General features: G+C 39.5%; 1 long non-coding RNA gene across 1 annotated transcript in view; it reads left to right on the forward strand.

The window, feature by feature from the left end:
• Positions 1–3,299: 3,299 nt before the first annotated feature.
• The window catches only part of LOC125455574 (uncharacterized), a 37,847-nt gene continuing 22,792 nt past the window's right edge, over positions 3,300–18,354 (forward strand). Inside the window, exons 1-2 of the long non-coding RNA XR_007248297.2 lie at positions 3,300–3,357; positions 9,518–9,650. This is a non-coding gene — a long non-coding RNA (uncharacterized LOC125455574). The remainder of the gene's footprint in view (positions 3,358–9,517; positions 9,651–18,354) is intronic.

Raw genomic sequence — 18,354 nt, forward strand, 5'->3', positions numbered from 1 at the left:
GTCAAATTAAATGGAACATCACTAGGATGAATGGCAACTTAAAAAAGTTCAAACAAATTGCTCTTTTCCCTTGTTTTTGCACAACAAAGTTTTTGAGCATATTGGATATTTATTTGCAGATCACCAGATCTTCTGCACCAAGTGTTTTGCTGGAATTCTGCCAATATATTAATGTTTAAATTTTGCAAGGGCGCTTAACATAGTCTGACAGCATTTGCAGATGCTTCCTCTGCTTAGCAGTGAAGCAACTCAGTGTTTATCCTTACAGGAGATGAGGCAATGTCACAGATCATCATGTACACCCAATCGCAGTGCTGTGTTTGTTAAACCATCAGAGCAGTATTCCCTCAACTGGAACATTTCTAGTATATCTCAGAATTATGTTTTAAATTAACTAAGACAGAAACATGTATTTGTAGATTTTTTGGGACAGGTATAATGATAATAGGTATCGTGATGTCAAGCAGTAACTAATGCAAATTGTCTGATTGTGATGAACTGTCAAGTCTGGCACGAACAATTCTAAAAAAGTATAAAGTTAACATATGTGGGAATTTATATTGTCAAAATGCTTTGGAGAAAAAGAAATGAAGGTTAGTTGGTATATGCAGAAACTGTTTTGTACAATTAACCCTCACACAATAGTATACTGATGAAAGCATCATACAAATTTTGTGAAACCTATTCATTTCCATTATTTTGATGTTTCATTTAATTTAAACCATGCTTTTGTTATTTATTCAAGGATATTGGTTCTGGTGGCTGAACCAGCTTTTATTGTTCATGCCTGATCAGACTTAAATAGGTCATGGTGAGCTGTGTTCTTGAACTGCAGAAGTCCATTCAGTGCAGGTACATCAAGGGACAGGGTAGGGAGGAAATTCTGGAATTTTGATTCAGCAACACTGAAGAAAATGTGATATATTTCCAAGTCAGGATATTGAGTGACTAAGAGGAAAACTTGCTGTTGGTGTGTAAAGTTTAAACTGTAGTCACCTCTCTGATTCTGTTTCTTTATCAATCACTGATTGGAACTTATCTGCTGCTTGTCTTTCCAGATAGTTTGGTTGTGTGTTAAAAAGGTGCTTTATACGAACCCTTGGTAAATTTCTGCACGTCTGTTTGTAGTTAGTACGAGCTGCTGCTACTGTGCGCTGTAATGGGGCTGAATGTGGTGCCAATCTGGGGCTGTTTTGGCCTGGATGGTATCAAGCTTGAATATTGTTGGAACTCCACTTAACCAGGTAAGTGGGGAGTATTCTACTGCTCTCCTGACTTGTGCCTTGAAAATGGCGGACACATTCTGGGGCGTCAGAAGGTGACTGCAGAATTATGAACATATAAAATAAGAGCAAGCATAAGCCATGTGGCGACTTGAACTTGCTCCACCATTCAAAATGATCATGGCCGATCTGATTTTAACCTGAACTCTACTTTTTGCATAGTCCCAATAATCTTTCACACCCCTCTCCCCAAACCCCCTGGCCCCACCCCAGTAATCAAGAATCTATCTCACGTTCTCTTAAAATGCTTAAGAATTTTAGAATTCAATTATGGTAATGTCATTGAATGTTAAGGAGCAGTGGGTTAGATAGCCGCTGGATATGATCGAAGTCTGGAATTTAACATGAGAATGGCATATGCCCATTTTCAGCCTAATCCTGGATATTGGCCCAGTCTTTCCACATTCGGAGATGGACTGCTTTAGGAGTTGTGTGAATGGTGCAGAATATTGCACTACCACTTTTTGTAATTCACTCATTGGACATGGACAGCACTGACTAGTCAGCATTTATTGCCTATCCCTAGTTGACCTTGAGAAGGTGGTGTTGAGCCGCCTTCTTGAACCACTGCAGTCCATATGATGTAGGTTGACCCACAATGCCCTGACAGATAGAATTCCAGGATTTTGACCCACTGGCAGTGAAGGAACGATGATATATCTTCAAGTAAAGATAGAGTGGTTTGGAGGGAAACTTGCAGATTGTGTTGTATTCATGTATTCATCATTTTTGTCCATTGAGATGGAAGTAGTCGTGGGTTTGGGAGGTGCTGTCCGAGGATCTTTGGTGAATTTCTCCAGTGCATCTTATAGTCACGACTGCTACAGAGCATCAGTGTTGGAGGGAGTGGATGCCTGTGGATGCAGTCCCAAGCAAGTGGACTGCTTTGTGCTGGATGGTGTTAAGCTTCTTGAGTGTTGTTGAGGATGTACTCATCCATCACACTCCTGACTTGTGCCTTGTAGATGGAGAGTCAGTGGTTGAGCTATTCACTGCTGTATTCCTAGCCTCTTGCCTACTCTTGTAGCAATTGTGTTTTGTGGTGAATCCAGTTGAGTTTCTGGTCAATGGTAACCCCCAGGATGTTGATTGTGGGAATTCAGTGTGATAACACTATTTAATGTCAAGAGGTGGTGTTTAAATTATCTCTTATTGGTAGTGGTTATAGCCTGATATTTGCATGGCACAAATATTAATTCCCACTTGTCAGCCTAAGCCTGCATATTGTCTAGAACTTGTTGCATTTGGACATGGACTGCTTCAGTATCTGAGGAACTGTAAATGGTGCTGAACATTGTGCAATCATCAGTGAACATCCCCACTTCTGACCTTATGATGGAGGGATGGTCATTGATAAAGCAGCTGAAGGTGGCTGAACCTAGAACACTTCCATGAGGAACTTTTGCAGAAGTGTCCTGGAGCGGAGATGACTGACCTCCAAGGAGCTCAATCATTTTCCTGTTCATCTCCAATGAGCAGACAGTTTTCACCCAATTTCTATTGACTCCAATTTGCTGGGGCTCCTTGGTGCCACACTTTGTCAAATGATGCTTTTATGTCAAGGACAGTCACTGTCACCTTGCTGATGGAGTTCAGCTCCTTTGTCCATGTTACATCTGAACCACAGTTCAATAAGTTCAGCAGCTAAGTAGCCCTGGAAGAACCCAGTGTGGATGTTAGATGACAGGTTAATGTTAAACAAGTACTGCTTGACAGCGTTACTGATGACCCCTTCTATCACTTTACTGATACCTGACAGCAGACTCATGGGCAGTAATTGAGCAGATTGGAATTATTGAAAATAAAAGGTGAGGCTGGATGAACACAGCAGGCCCAGCAGCATCTCAGGAGCACCAAAGCTGACGTTTCGGGCCTAGACCCTTCATCAGAGAGGGTTGGAATTATTCCTGTGTTTGTGCGCAAGACACAACTATGCAATTTTCCACATTGCCCAGTAGAGGTCAATCTTGTCACTGTACTAGAATAGCTTCACTATCAGCCTGGATAAACTGTGGAACTGGAGGGGCACTGCAGCTCAGATAGCACTCGAGGAGGAAGCAAATCGATGTTTCAGGTCAGGACTCTTAAGAGAGCTCAGAAATAAATAGAGGGAGAGGGGTGGGACTGGAGGAAGGTATGTGGGATGGTGGTAGATCGATGTGCAGGCAGGGAGATGTAGAGATGGTTCAGTGGGAAGGGTGGGCGGATATCCCCTGAGCTGAAAATTCAAATACTCCATATTCATTCTACATCAATTCTACCACAGTACGTCCTCAAGAGTGTCCAGTAGTTTTGTCAATTGTGATTTCCTTTTTATATATACGCATTGACTGTGTGATCACATTGGTCTTAATATCACACCATTTATTTTCTCTACTACTGATATTAGTCTAACTGCTTTGCTTTTCCTGATTTTTATCTCACTCCTTTTTTTAAAATAATGGATTCCCTCCAATTATCACCTTCCACACTGCTGGAACTATTCTAGAATCTGCAGATTTCTTGAAGATAGCTAATGCATTATTTCTTCGGCCACCTCCTTCAGTATCTTGGGATATGGATTTCAGACCCCGGGTGATTTCTATTTCATTTAATGCCTCCAACAATCTGAGAAAATCATGCAATCTTCTTTTGTTTCTTTCTTCCTTTATTTTGATAGCATTTCTGGAAAAAAAGTTGTTTTCTTCAGTGAAAACAAAAAAGGTGGTTGTTTCCTTATTGCCCTGTTTCATAACATAAGAACCTGACATTTGTCTATACTTTATATTGCTAAAAAGGTCTTGCAGTCCACTTTTATGTTGATTCTGAGTTAACTCCCATTCTTTATTTTTCTCCCATAAGCAACCTCTTGGTCCACTTTTGCAGAATTCTGAACTGTTCCCAGCCCACAGGCTTGCTCCTTTTTCTCATGTGGTTTCTCTTTTGATTAAATACAAGCCCTAAGCTCGTTTGTTAGCCATAGCTGTACAAATTTTTCCTGTTCTGTTCTTTCTATTGAATATGTAAGCTTTGCAACACATGCATTCATTCCTGAAGTATTAAGCTTTGCCTATGCACTCTCATGTGTTTAAAGTGAAAATTATCCAGTCTATCACAGTTTACTTAACCCTCATACTTCCCAAGTTTCTTTTGTTTAGACTGATGACTCTAGTTTTCGCTTAAAATATTTCTCTGTCTATTCTAATGAGAATTTCTATCAAGTTAAAGTTATTTTTTTCCTTTAGTGTGGTTTACCCAGTCTGTGTAGATTAAAATAATAAATGATTAATTTAAAACCTTGTTATATGCATATCTAAATTTCATTTTTAATGCCAACCTCTACCTTACAGCTACTGTTACAATTCTAACTCATGTTTTCTGTTCATTGTTGCTTCTTAGATTTACACAGACTGAGTGCACATTTAATATTCACGTACAAGTACCTTTTGTCACTAATATATTCATTTAATCTTTCGTTCACAAATTGCACCCACTTGCTTTTGTTTTTCCCTGTACGTTCTAAAGATTTAATAATATGGATGTCTAGTCTTCAAAATGGTCAACTTGTGGCCATCTCTAATTGTAATCCTATTGTACCCATTTAGAACAGTGTGTGGCATTAATGTCCATCGTGTTACAAGTGTTCCATACATTCAGATATAGTACTTTTAAACTAGACTTTCTGGCATTTGTTGGCACTGCAGTGGAATACATACATGTTGGGAGAACGGGAAAGAACATGGCAAATGGAATGGAATGTTATTATCCTTCTATCTGTGTAAGATGATGGTCATGCAGCAAATCAATTCTGTTGGGAATTGGGGTATGCTTCATATGAAGTTATGATTAGCCTTGTGTTTGTATAAGCTAATTTGGGGTTCAGCATATTGACAACATCGCACACTTGAGCAAGCACTGATGTGGTCCACCACTGACCATGTGGTGTCGATACATAGTACTTCCTGATTAGGAGTTTATAAAATAATGAGTGATAAATGGTAGTTGCCATCTCCCTATGATGGGGATTTCAAAACTAAGGAGCACATTGTTAAGCTGACAGGAGAAAGATTTAGAAAAGACACAAGAGGCAAATATTTTACACTGATGGAAGTTGATGTGTAATGAACTTCCTGAGGAAGTGGTGAATGTGGGTACAATTAGTGTTTAAAAGACATGTACATGGATATGTACATGAAAAGGAAAGGTTTGGAGGGATATGGGTCAGGAGCAGGCAGGTGGGATTATGTTCGACATGGGCTGGTTGGTCTGAAGGGGCTTTTTCTTGCTATATGATCCCATGACTGAGTTAGAAGTCTTGGTCAGGTGGATGATGGCCATGTAGCATGGTTGGTGTGTTCTAGCATTTCTCTTGGAGATGCTGAGTAGTGAAATCATGCTTACAGTTCCATGTTTTGGTTGGAAACTATACTGACTTTCAGGAAGAATTTCTCCCAAGGCAGAGAAAAGGTACCCGAAAAGGATTTGGGCAATGTTCTTCCTGGCGATGATGGTTAAATGACAGAATATGGACATAAATCTTTTCAACATTAACCAGTTGAAATCCAAGAACATAATATCACCAACTTTGCTTGTGCAGCTTCAGTATTCAGATGACTGTGTCATCTTTGCTCTCTCAGAAGAGAATCTTCAAGCCTCACTTAAACATCTTTGTAGAAGCATATTACAAAATTGATCCGAGCCATCTCAAGGCTTTACTAAACCATGCTGGGTCAGGTTCTGTCCATCCCTTTATTAAAATCAGTGGAGAAATCTTCCCAAATGTGGAGGATTTCACCAACCTGGGAAGCTACCTCTCATCTAAGGTAGATATTGACACAGAGATTTAACACCACATCTAATCTGTGAGTTTTGGTTTCAGACACCCAAAGATGAGAGTCTTCAGCAACCGTGATATCTGTGTTGATACCAAAATCCATGTTTATAAAGATAGCCATTCTTCTGATTATTCTATATGGCTCTGGAACTTGCATTATGTATGGAGTTCACATCAAGATCCTTGAGAAGTGCAGTGCAATGCTAATTGAGACAGCTTCTCGACATCAGCTGGGAAGACAGGTATATTAACATCAGCATCCTTGAAGCAGCTAACAGCGCCAGATTGAGGTCATGTTCAGCTGAAACCAACTCCGCTGGACTGGTTACATGCTTGGGATGCCTGAGTTCTACAGTAGGCAGCACAGTGGCTCAGTGGTTAGCACTGCTGCCTCACAGTGTGAGGGACCCGCGTTTGATTCGACCTTCGGGTGACTGTCTGTGTAGAGTTTGCACGTTATCCCTGTGTTTGTGTGTGTTCCCTGCAGGTGCTTTGGTTTCCTTCCACAGTCCAAAGATGTGCAGGTTAAGTGGATTGATCATGCTAAATTGCTCATAATGTCCAGGGATGTGCAGTTTAGGTGGATTAGCCACGGGAAATGCAGGGTTATAGGGATGGGATGGGGTGGGGTTAGGTCTGTGTGGGATGCTCCCCGGAGGGATGGTATGAATACCTTGGGCCAAATGGCCTGCTTCCACACTTTAGGGGATTCCATGATTCTGGTGACCTGCTCAAAGAAGACACTCGAAAGAGAGAAGAACAGAGGAAGTGTCTTGAGGACTTCCCTCAAGAAATGCACAATAGACACCAAAGCATGGGATATGCTCTCTCAGCAGAAACTGACTTGGAGGAAACTCCTGTATGTAGGGACATGATTTATTGAGAACAATTGTCAGCAGGAGGAAGCACAGAATAGGAACTGGAGAAAGAAATACCAGTGATCTCAAGGCCAAGGACAAATTCCACCTTCCAGAAATATTTACAGAATGTGTGATCAGGATTGCATCTCTAGGATCTAGCTCAGCCACAGAACTCATGACCAGTAACAGAGCATTTCCTAGGTGGACAATCACTCACCAGCAGCCCTGAAGAGATGTACACAGTTGTGTTCGGGAAGGAGTTGTAGATTTCAATGCTGGAGTAGTGGTAATATATTTACAAATCAGGATGGTGGCTTGAGAAGAATTTATATGCAGTGGTGTTTGCACCATCTAGCCAGTGGGCCTGGTCAATGACACAGTCACTTGTAGAAATTGCTAAAAGCTGCTTACTTGAAGGGAGGCAATGGTCTAGTGGTATTATTGCCGGACTGTTAATCCAGAGACCCAGACAGTGTTCTTGGGATCTAGATTCAAATCCCACCATGGCAGATGGTGGAATTTGAATTCAATAAATATCTGGAATTAAGAATCTAATGATGACCTCATTTCCATTGTCAGTTGTTGAAGGGGAAAAAAACCCATCTGGTTCACTAATATCCGTTAGGGACGGTAACTGCCGTCCTCATCTGGTCTGCCCTACATGTGACTCCAGACCCAATGTGATTGACTCTTAACTGACCCCTGGGCAATTAGGGATGTGCAGTAAATGCTGCCTAGCCAGCAATGCCCTCCTCCCGTGAATGAATAAAAAGAAAGGAATATCATCACTAGATTAGAATGCCAGAAAATCTGGAAGAATCCATTTCTGTAAGAAAAAAAGTAAAGCCATTTTTAGGCACAGACAACTACTTGCTTTTACAGGCATGTGGAAGCCCTTGAATTAGAGGAAGTTAATATGCTGAAACATTAAGAAACTATGAATGCAAATTCTTCTTTCAAATTTCTTACAGAAAATGCTAAAGAGGTCTTACTACATCTTGTATTCATTCACAGGATAGGGGCATCACTGGCTAGGCAAGCATTCATTGTCAATCCCTAATTGGTCACAGGCCAGTCAAGAGTCAACTACTTTGCTACAGGCCTAGAGTCACATAGATGTCAGACCAGGTAAAGATGGTAATTTCCTTCCCTAAAGGATATTAGAGAACCTACTGGATTTTTCCTGACAACTGAGCCACAGATGTCATTAGACTCCAAATTCCACACTTTTATTGAATTCAAATTCCACAGTGGGATTTGAACACATGTCACTGGAACATTCTCTGGGTCTCTGGATTAACAGTCCGGTGATAATACCACTAAGCCATTGCCTACCCATTGTACAGGGTATTGGTGAAGCCACATATGGATTGCAGTGGGAGCAGTTTTGGTCTCATTACCAAGTGAGAACATATTTGTCCTCAAGGAAATGCAATGGAGCTTTCTTAGCCTAGTCCCTGGTGTAAATAAACTGTCATGTGAGTGGTAACAAAGTGTGGAGCTGGAGGAACACAGCAGGCCAAGCAGCATCTTAGGAGCACAAAAGCTGACGTTTCGGGCCTAGACCCTTCTGATGCTTTTCTGATGAAGGGTCTAGGCCCGAAACGTCAGCTTTTGTGCTCCTAAGATGCTGCTTGGCCTGCTGTGTTCATCCAGCTCCACACTTTGTTGTCTCGGATTCTCCAGCATCTGCAGTTCCCATTATCTCTGTCATGTGAGGGGTTTTGAGTTCACTAGGCCTATATTCCCTAGAATTTAGAAGAATTAATTGATTTTAATGAAACAAAATTCTTAGAAAGGGGCTTACTAGTGTAGATGTCAAGAAAATGTTTCTGCAGACAAGTTCAGTTTCAAATTAAGGGCAGAGCCATTTAGAACTGATGTTAGGAGACATTTTCTTTCTCTCAAAATTTACAGAATTGTCTACCCCATAGGTGTGAACATGCTTTGTGTGTATTCAAGAGAAATTGATGAATTTTTGGATTCTATAGGAATTGAAGCCTATGGGGATATTGTACCAACACAGAGTTAAAACAAACAATGAGCCATCATACTTTTAAATGATGATGTGACTTGAAGTGTTTAATGGCCTTTTATAATGTTGTTGTACATTCTTACGTGCTGACAGGATTAAATGCAAGGACACAAGGCATGAGCGAAAATAAACACCATAACATTTCAATAGCGTGAAGCAATCATTTCTCGATATATCTGAAACTTTGCATAATGCTGGTGCAGTTACTGCTAGCTAAAATTCTTTTGGGCCCTTCTTATCTTTATTGCTATATTTGATGAGCTCTCTACCTCTATCAAAGGATATAGCTAGTGAAGCACAGAAACTTTAAGAGAAGATCTAAATTGTGACCACGACTGTAGAAAACCCTCTATGTTCAATCTTGTTCTAAAGTATTGCAAATAAATCTGTTGTAAATTTAGAACTACTGTCATTTTGCATTGTTCATGGACAAGTTAAGTTTACTGAGAACTCTAACAGCTAGGTTAATAGTGGTCTTTCTCTCCTTCCTTTTGCTGATTTTTCTCTTCCATGTCACACTGCTCAGGTAATGTTAGAAGGTGATTCATCATACTATTTGCAACTTTATTCTATCTGAACGTTTTAGAAGATACCATTATCCTTTCCTCAAATCCCTGCGTTACTAGTCCCAATATCCAGAGGCTTCCTAAAGACTCAAGGTAAGTGCTTTTGCCAACATATATTAAAAAGCACTGTATTTGTTAAGAATAAATGACATATTTATAATTTTCCATTTTAGAATAAATGATTGTTGAGGCCGTGAAGAGCTAATAAGAATTCCAATGTTTCCCTTTCTATGGTAGAGTCATTTTTCTGACACTGGCTTAGTTATTTAGAGAAGTACACCAAGATAGCACCCATTCCCAAATTGCAAGCATAAATTGCATTTGAAAGATCTGGAAAGTCAGGGACAGATAACACTAGTTCATTTATTAAGATTATCTTCAGCTTCTCAAATACTGCATGGCATTCTGTTGACCATAGTACTTGTTTGTTCCTTTTACAAAGTGTCGAAGGTACAGCTATCATTGTCAAACTAACACAAACCTCCCACAAAATCCCCTCCGCAACCTCATCATTCTTCCATTTAGTTTAAGAAACAGGGAATGCTATTAAATCCTTTACTTTTGCTGTCCTTGACCAATGACAAGTCCCAAGTAAGTCAATCTTGCTTTTGCAAAGTCACAACTGGTTACATTTAATTACTGAACCAGCCATCTATAATTGCTTAAATAGGTGTTTGAATTGTCTTACATGTATCGCAGACCTTGAATTAACCACATGGACAAACACAGTGAAGAACCTGAACTTAAAAACTGGCCTTTGTCGGGAAGAAAACATTTTCTCAACATCTACAACATGTGATGAAAGTTTTGTGAAGTTCTTAATGACTCCCAACTGAACTGGCCCTCAATTTATTGCTTCTAAGCAATACTAATTAATAAGATTCCTGATACCAAGTGTTTTACATAAAACAGGAAGAACCATTTATTATTAATGAAAAATATCTAACAGAATTCTAGGAATGACAGCGATACAGACTCTTAAAACCACTAACTGCCCTGGCTATTAGCCGCAAAATTGCCCTTCTTACTTCCAAGCCGGCACATAAACCTGACCAACCAGACAAAAGGTTTGTAGTGGAGGCTATATATTAGGTTAAACAGAGAAAGATGGGAGGCCATGTGGCTGGTCCCTATGTTCTGACCTCCAAATGAACAGCTCTACCACAGTTTGGTGAAGGAAGAGCTGAAACCTTTGACTTCTAAGTTGGGTTGGTTCCTTCTTCTGGGCAGTCTCCTCATGGCACCTTACCAAATTGGATTCAAATATGGCTGCTTGCTTAAAATGGTCTTCCAGTTAAACCTTTATTGCTTCAGTCACAGTTATATGTTTCTTGCTTCAAGCAGAGTCCCCGTGGTTCCTTCACCCATGGGCATTCACGGTGTCTCTCCTTTCCAGGAACAATCCTTTCTTGGACCCCACTGCGCAAGCTTGAGCCATTCATTCCTCGCACAGGGCTGTAGGGATTAACTTTGCAACTCCAGCTCCTCGGTTTTCCCTCCAGATTGTAACTTTCCTCACTCGACATTTCTGTACCTGTTGTGAGGTAAACCCCCTCTCTGCTTTCTGCAGCATAGAGGATGTGGTGCGGTGGATGGGTGGAACCAATCAGTGGCCAATCCCAATCCATGCTGATTCCTGTTGTCTCCAAAGGGCGATTCCTCAGCGAGGAGGCACTGCATTGAATTGTGAACCTTATACAGAATCCCAGTCTTTTTGCAGAAAATTGTTTTAAAAAATTAGATGTTAGAGTTTAGTTAAAGAAGGAGTAGTTGGAAAGAATGGATAGGGTTATAACACGTATTCTTTCCAAGTGTTAAAATAAATTATTATACTGTGCAAATACATTACGCTGTTATGAACTTCTGCCATGACTTGATTAACAAGTCTCTGGAATTTTCTTTAACCTATATAACATCACCTGAAATTGGTACATACCAAATGGGTTAATAAAAGTGGATTTATTTTGGCATTTAATCTTAACGACACTTACCAACAGATCAATCCGAAAAAGGTATAAAGATAAAGTTGTCATAGTCCAATGCTACAGCCTTAGTGAGGGATGACTGATGGTAGTTTAACCTGAGAAGCGCTATGCAATGAGTGAGAAGAGAGGTTAAGGAGGAGAGTTCTTCATGGTAGTCTCAGTTGTTGCAGAAATTGAACGCACACTGCTGGTATCACTCTGTTACAAATCGCCCATCCAACTGAGCTAATCAACACCACTTACAGGAATGAGACACGGCCTATCAGTGCAATCTTCTAATTGTGCAATTAGATACAGATCTATTTTCTTGGCTGCATTCACCCTTCTATAATCATTAGAAAATCTAATTGATCCATGTAGTTTAGCAACTAACATGTTTGCTGAACACCAGCTACTTTGACTAGGTTTGATCACGTAGTTGTCTCGCACATACTGACTGTTTCCATTGGAGCTTGCTTTCCTAAACTCAGCTGATAAGGAGCTGTTCTATTGGTCCTGACTCTCCCATGTCCACGTCATGCCTGGTGAGTATTGTATATCCAGTTGTATCTCTGTTAATTACTTCATACCCTTCATTAGTCTTACAAGATTCTTCCATTGTCCTTTCTCTAAATGAGAACAGAGTTTAACAGTCCCAATATTTTTGTGTTAGCTGGTCAAATTATAGAAGGTTCACTCTGAGAGCTGTCTACCTCTCCTCATTTTTCATTCTGTCATTTTTCATTACTCTTACCACCTGAAACACTTGCTCCTGCCTGTCCTTTCTCCCTCAATAATACACTTGCAACATGTTTATCACTTTGCTGATTCTTCTTCCTGTGATCTGGAGTATTTATCAGTTCAGTCATTTTACTAACCTTTCTCACTATTTTATATGGACCACTGAATTTTGCTTTCAAAGGTTCACCTTGTAAAAAGTTAAAAGCGCCAATACCTCATTTCCTGCTGAAACAGTACTATTGATGAATGTTTATCTGCCCATCCTCCACACTGCAGAAAGCAAAGAGGGAGTTTTATTTTGTCTGTGCGACTTCAATGTTCCAGTGCTACCTTACACACTCCCATGAGGTTTTCTTGAAACAGATGCATAATCCAGTCTTTTTCACTCAAGAAATTCTCCCTAATCAATTTTAACTGATTGCTAATTCTCATGACAATAAATTAATTTAAATGGACTAAATCTGGTAGATTAATTTGAGGAATCTCTGGTAGAAAATAGCAAGAAATCTAATTCTTTAATTCTATGGGTATGTCTTGATAATAATTGAGTCTGATGGTATCTCTCCAAAGCTCAGTATTTGCAGAAAATGTACAGTTGACTTTAATTGATTAATACCCAAACTGCTAATAATTTCCTTGAGAGCTTTATATCTAAAATTCAGAACTGATCAGATTTTCCCTCAGTTTCCCTCATGATGAGTAAACAAAACTGTTAGCTATTCCACTAACACACAAGTTGTGGGTGTCCTTAAAAGGAATGGCTTCAATGAATCAGGTTGTCATAGCCATAATTAAAAATATAAAGATCGCGAATCCTTTATCCAAACAAAAATCTTGGTTCAACTGGTTTGGATCCAAATAGATTTAAAACCAAGTTTTTATCTTGCTCCACACTCCTGAAATGGCCCAGAATGGACCCAAATAGACCTGCAGGCATGCCAAGATTAGGCCTTTGGAGAAAACAAAACTTTGCTTTTAGTTCTGTTTAAGTCTATTTGGGCCAGTGAAATTTTCCAAACAGCTTATATTCATTTTCCCTTAATTTATCTTTGTCTTGCACTTATAATTCTAGTTCTCATTTCCATTTCCAGTCTGTTCATTTCTATTTTGTGTTTATTTTAATTCCATCTTCTTTCCCTTATCATTCTCTCCCCTTTTCTTGTCTTTTTCTTTCATTTGAAATTACAGCTGCAGTTTTTTCATTCTTTCCTCATGCTTAAGGCTGCTTTAATTATAAAGATAAACATCATGTGAAGCACTGTATATATTTTGTTTTATATTTTCTTTAAATCCACAGTACTGTATTAGCAACTCAAATATCTCCTTTTTAGCTCTGCCAGGCAAACTACCTCCAGTTTACCTGCCATGTCAACCAACACTTGTTTTAAAATTTCCTTTAAAGCTGTCAGCAACAATTCTGCAACTGAAATCCTTTGGTGTTTGTAATAACATGTCTGAAATACAGACACTGACTTTCCTTTATCTGTATTATTTTTCTGTTCTACACCCAAGTCCTTATTGCTTCAGTTTCCAATACAATGCCAGATGAGCCTCCAAACTACTTTATGGCTCACTGGAGTGGCTGTGGGAGCCGGAAATTGAGCCCCACAGCTTAGAAGAAAAGTCATTACAATAGGGGTTAGTCAGCCATCAGGACAGAAGTCGGAAATACACTTATTTTTGAAAATCAGCCTCATAATATATTGCATCTATCCATTTATGGTATGAAATCTTTTATAATTTTGTGATGTATGAAAATTGCATTTATAAAATTGCCATTGGTGCAAATCTAAAAAAGCATGGTATTAAAAAAAAGTGTTTATATATTATTCCTCCATATTTAAAGTATCAACAGCTCCTCAATGCTTGAAGTATTCTAGAATTAACTTGCAATGCAATTCTCTGGAAAATGTAACAGCAGAAAGATAACACAATTATATCCTAAAAAATGTAGTGTAAGATATAAAGAATCACCTGGACACAGTGATAAAGGATCAGTTCAGGATACTGCATGATTTTGCATTTACTTAATGGATGGATAAGCAAGTGGGTTTAATAGTGGATCTGTGGTTCTGCCTGCCTGATGCTCTCTGTGTGCGGTGCCCAGGCAATGCTTTGCACCCATGCAGAATGAGTGAAATATCTGCTCCATTACACCTGTGTTTGCACACTGTGATGCAGCCTCTTCCTATGGTGCAAATTGTAGTAAAAATGCAGGAATGCTTAAAATAGCACTAGATGAATAAAGTTCCCATTTAAGTTCTGTTAGCTGCACATTTGTTATCCAGAATATCCACCGGAGATTTGACTTCAGTTTGCCCAAACCTGTCAAATATTCAAAGCATTAATATGTTTTGCAGAATGAGCCACTACATCTCATCCCTGCAAATAGCCAGTTGTTTTTGAGCTAATAGGCATATATCTCTGCAAATGATTTGTAACTGCGTTTACTCTTTAATCCAGATTGCTAAAGCATTATCCCACTTTTGCAGCATGCCATTGATATGGTAAAAATATGTCCAAGATCTTATATTTGAACTTGCTCATCCAGCAAGGATGAATCGAATGGATGACAAAAGGTCCAATCTCTTCACTGATGTTTGCACTTGAATTCCTGAAAGGCTGCCCTTGTTCCTGAACTGAGAGAGCATATTTACAATCTAGACCTCATGCCTTTTGTGCTTAAGAATGAGCTTCTGACAAAATTTATTTATAAATTGTTATAAATTCATAACATATTAAAGTAATAATCAATTCATAATGCATTAATATTTAATAAATGAATGAATGAATTATTTCCATGAGTCACTGTATTACAAGTCTAGAAATGATTTCCAGCAATACTATAAGCCAAACAGAAACAGTTCCTGCTTTGTCAATGTAACTCCAAAAATGTTGCAGAAACTCCTTCTGGTGAAGTCGCAGCAGTGGAACAGGAGAAACTTTGAAGGAACTCTGATTTTGCATGGTACTCCCGATCAGGTACAAAAATTATGCGTGGTATTAGCAATTTTAAAAGGGTCACTTTCTCACCATAATCTCTGAGTAAAGCATTAATTCACAAATGCTAGTAATTTTAACTTAGGTAATCATCCTTACATTTCCTGAACTTCTAAATTCCATGATAATAAAGTGTGAAGCTGGATGAACACAACAGGCCAAGCAGCATCTCAGGAGCACAAAAGCTGACGTTTCGGGCCTAGACCCTTCATCAGAGAAGAGGATAGGGTGAGGGTTCTGGAATAACCTGTTCTTCCTCTCACCCATCCCTTCCTCCCACCCCAAGCCACGCCTCCATTTCCTACCTACTAACCTCATCCCACCTCCTTGACCTGTCCGTCTTCCCTGGACTGACCTATCCCCTCCCTACCTCCCCACCTATACTCTCCTCTCCACCCATCTTCTTTTCTCTCCATCTTCGGTCCGCCTCCCCCTCTCTCTCTATTTATTCCAGAACCCTCACCCCATCCCCCTTTTCTGATGAAGGGTCTAGGCCTGAAACGTCAGCTTTTGTGCTCCTGAGATGCTGCTTGGCCTGCTGTGTTCATACAGCCTCACACTTTATTATCTTGGATTCTCTAGTATCTGCAGTTCCCATTACTTCTAAATTCCATGTTTCTTTTACGAAGTTGTTCTATATTGAGTAACTGAGCAAATTATATTGGATTTCCATGTAACAAGAATGCTCAGTGATGAGTAATTTTCAGCATTATCAGCTAAATGATTTTCAGTGCTGACCTTTTAAAATTACATTGCTCAGGCTGATTAGCAGCCCTCTCCTAACACAGGTGAGCTGAAAATGAAATGCATGAAATTTGTCATCAAGTCAAAACCATTGCAGAAATTCTTTTGAATGCTTCAATGGCTAATAATAGATACACCAGCATTGGTAAATAATATGAGTGATTAATACAAACAGTTGAAATATAAATTTCCAATCTAAAGATACTTAGGGAAGTTTTCCCTGGTTACTTTGGCTGCTAAAGAACCTGAGAGGTATGATGTGATTTTTGAGATGAATTGTCAGTTGAGACCAGTTTAATGCAGTACACCCACTCTGATAGGGGAAACTGAAATGTCTACTAGAAATAGCTATCCTGAGAATCATTAGAAGACAAATTGCCTTCTGGTGCACATTAATGAAGCTACATGACTTTTGTGGCTCATGCTTAACCTAAAGCTCTTTCTTAGAAGAGACCAGCAAACTGGGAGCCGACAGGTTATGATCCAGCATTTTGAGTGCTACTTAAAGCTATATCACCCTATGTTCATTCGCTGCTGGAGGTTAGAAGACTTCTGTCACAAATAAGTTTTGGGACACTCTATCAATATTTCACATATGCCATATTAATATTAATTCTGGATATTCACCTAAAATTTGAGGAAAGAGATGGGGTGATTCTTTTTCAGAATCTTGGTCGAGGCTGCCATATGTGGTTTATGAATACAGCTTACTACTACAATGTGGCTCATGTGCTGCCAACTGAGTCTTAGAGTATACATAACATAAACAATATGTAGTTTACTGCATAATAGCAGCCAGGTGAAGGTAACATTAGGTGGATAAGTATTGTTGTGAAGACTTCTGAGGAGATCTCACATCTTCATTCCACAAGATCAAAAGATGCTTTTCTATATCCCTACCCAAGCCTGCATTACATTAGGAGCTTAATACACATTGTCTCCAACATTAGCACTTTTTGAAGCACGGCTTTATATAACATTTTACCCCAAGCTTTTATTCTCACCATGGTTAACATTCGTATAAAACCATAGAAATGATATGGCATGGCAGGGTACCAGTTGGCCTAACTTATCTACGCTAACCCGAAGACACCCAGATATCATTTCTAACCCCATCTCCCTGCAAATGGGCCATAACTGTGTGGTTTACAGCAATTAAGCTGTGACCCCAATATGTTTTTAAATTTAAAAAAAAAGTGTTTCTGTCTCCAGCACAAAATCAGACAGTGAAGACACCCATTGCCCTGCGTCAAATATGTTTTTCCTCATGTCCCCTCTAATCCTTCTGCAACTTAGCTTGACTCTCTGACCCCTGGTATTTGAACTCTGCCTTGGGAAACAGGTTCCTACTCCTTACCATCTTCAATTTTGTGTACGTCCCTCAGCCTCTTTTGCTCCAAAGAAAACAACACCAACCTCTCCAATTTCACCTTTTAGCTACAATTCTCCAGTCGTCGCAACGTTCTCATAAATCTCCTCTGCAGTCTGTCCAGAGCAATTGCATCCTTCCTGTAATGTGATGACCAGAACTGCACGCAGTACCCCAGTTGTGGCCCTACCAGTGTCTTATAGTTTTATCATTATATCTTTACTTTTGTATTCCATATCTCTGCCAATGAAGGAGAGCAACTCATATGCCTTCTTTACATTCTTACCTAGCTGTGCTGCTAGGAACCTGTGCACTCGCATGTCACAATTTCTCACTTCATCTACCATTCAATAGATTCATATTTATTGTGTATTCCCTTTTACTGTTTGACCTCCCTAAATACATTACCTTACTTAGTTGAATTCTATCTGCCACTTTCCTGCCTGCTCCACCAATTTAATTTTACAGCTATCCTCTATACAGCCAATTTTTGACGTCTACAAATTTCCCAGTTGTAACCCCCACGTTCATGTCCAAATAGCTAATGTATAAAACAAACAGCAGGAGTCCCAACACTGAGCCACTTGAAACAGCTTTCCATTCACAAAGGCAATGAACCATCAATCATTACCCTTTGTTCCTTTTGTTAACTTTAAATCTGATTTGATAATATTACCCTGTAACCATGGGCTTTTAAATTTATTGATCAGCCTGGCTTGTGGAACTTTGTCAAATGCCTTACTAAAATCCACGTCAACAACGTCCACGGCACTACCATCATCAATCCTTCTTGTCACTTCCCTAAAGAATAAAATAACATTTTAACAAAGATATGCTGACTATCCCTGACTAGTCCATGCCTTTCTAAGTGACAGTTTATCCATTCTCGGAATCGGTGTTAACAATTCTTTAGGGGTGACTCAGTGGTTAGCAATGCTGTCTCATAGCACCAGGGACCTGGGTTTGATTCCAGCCTCAG

The sequence above is a fragment of the Stegostoma tigrinum genome, chromosome 1 (genome assembly GCF_030684315.1).
Source record: "Stegostoma tigrinum isolate sSteTig4 chromosome 1, sSteTig4.hap1, whole genome shotgun sequence".
Taxonomy (NCBI): Eukaryota; Metazoa; Chordata; class Chondrichthyes; order Orectolobiformes; family Stegostomatidae; genus Stegostoma; species Stegostoma tigrinum.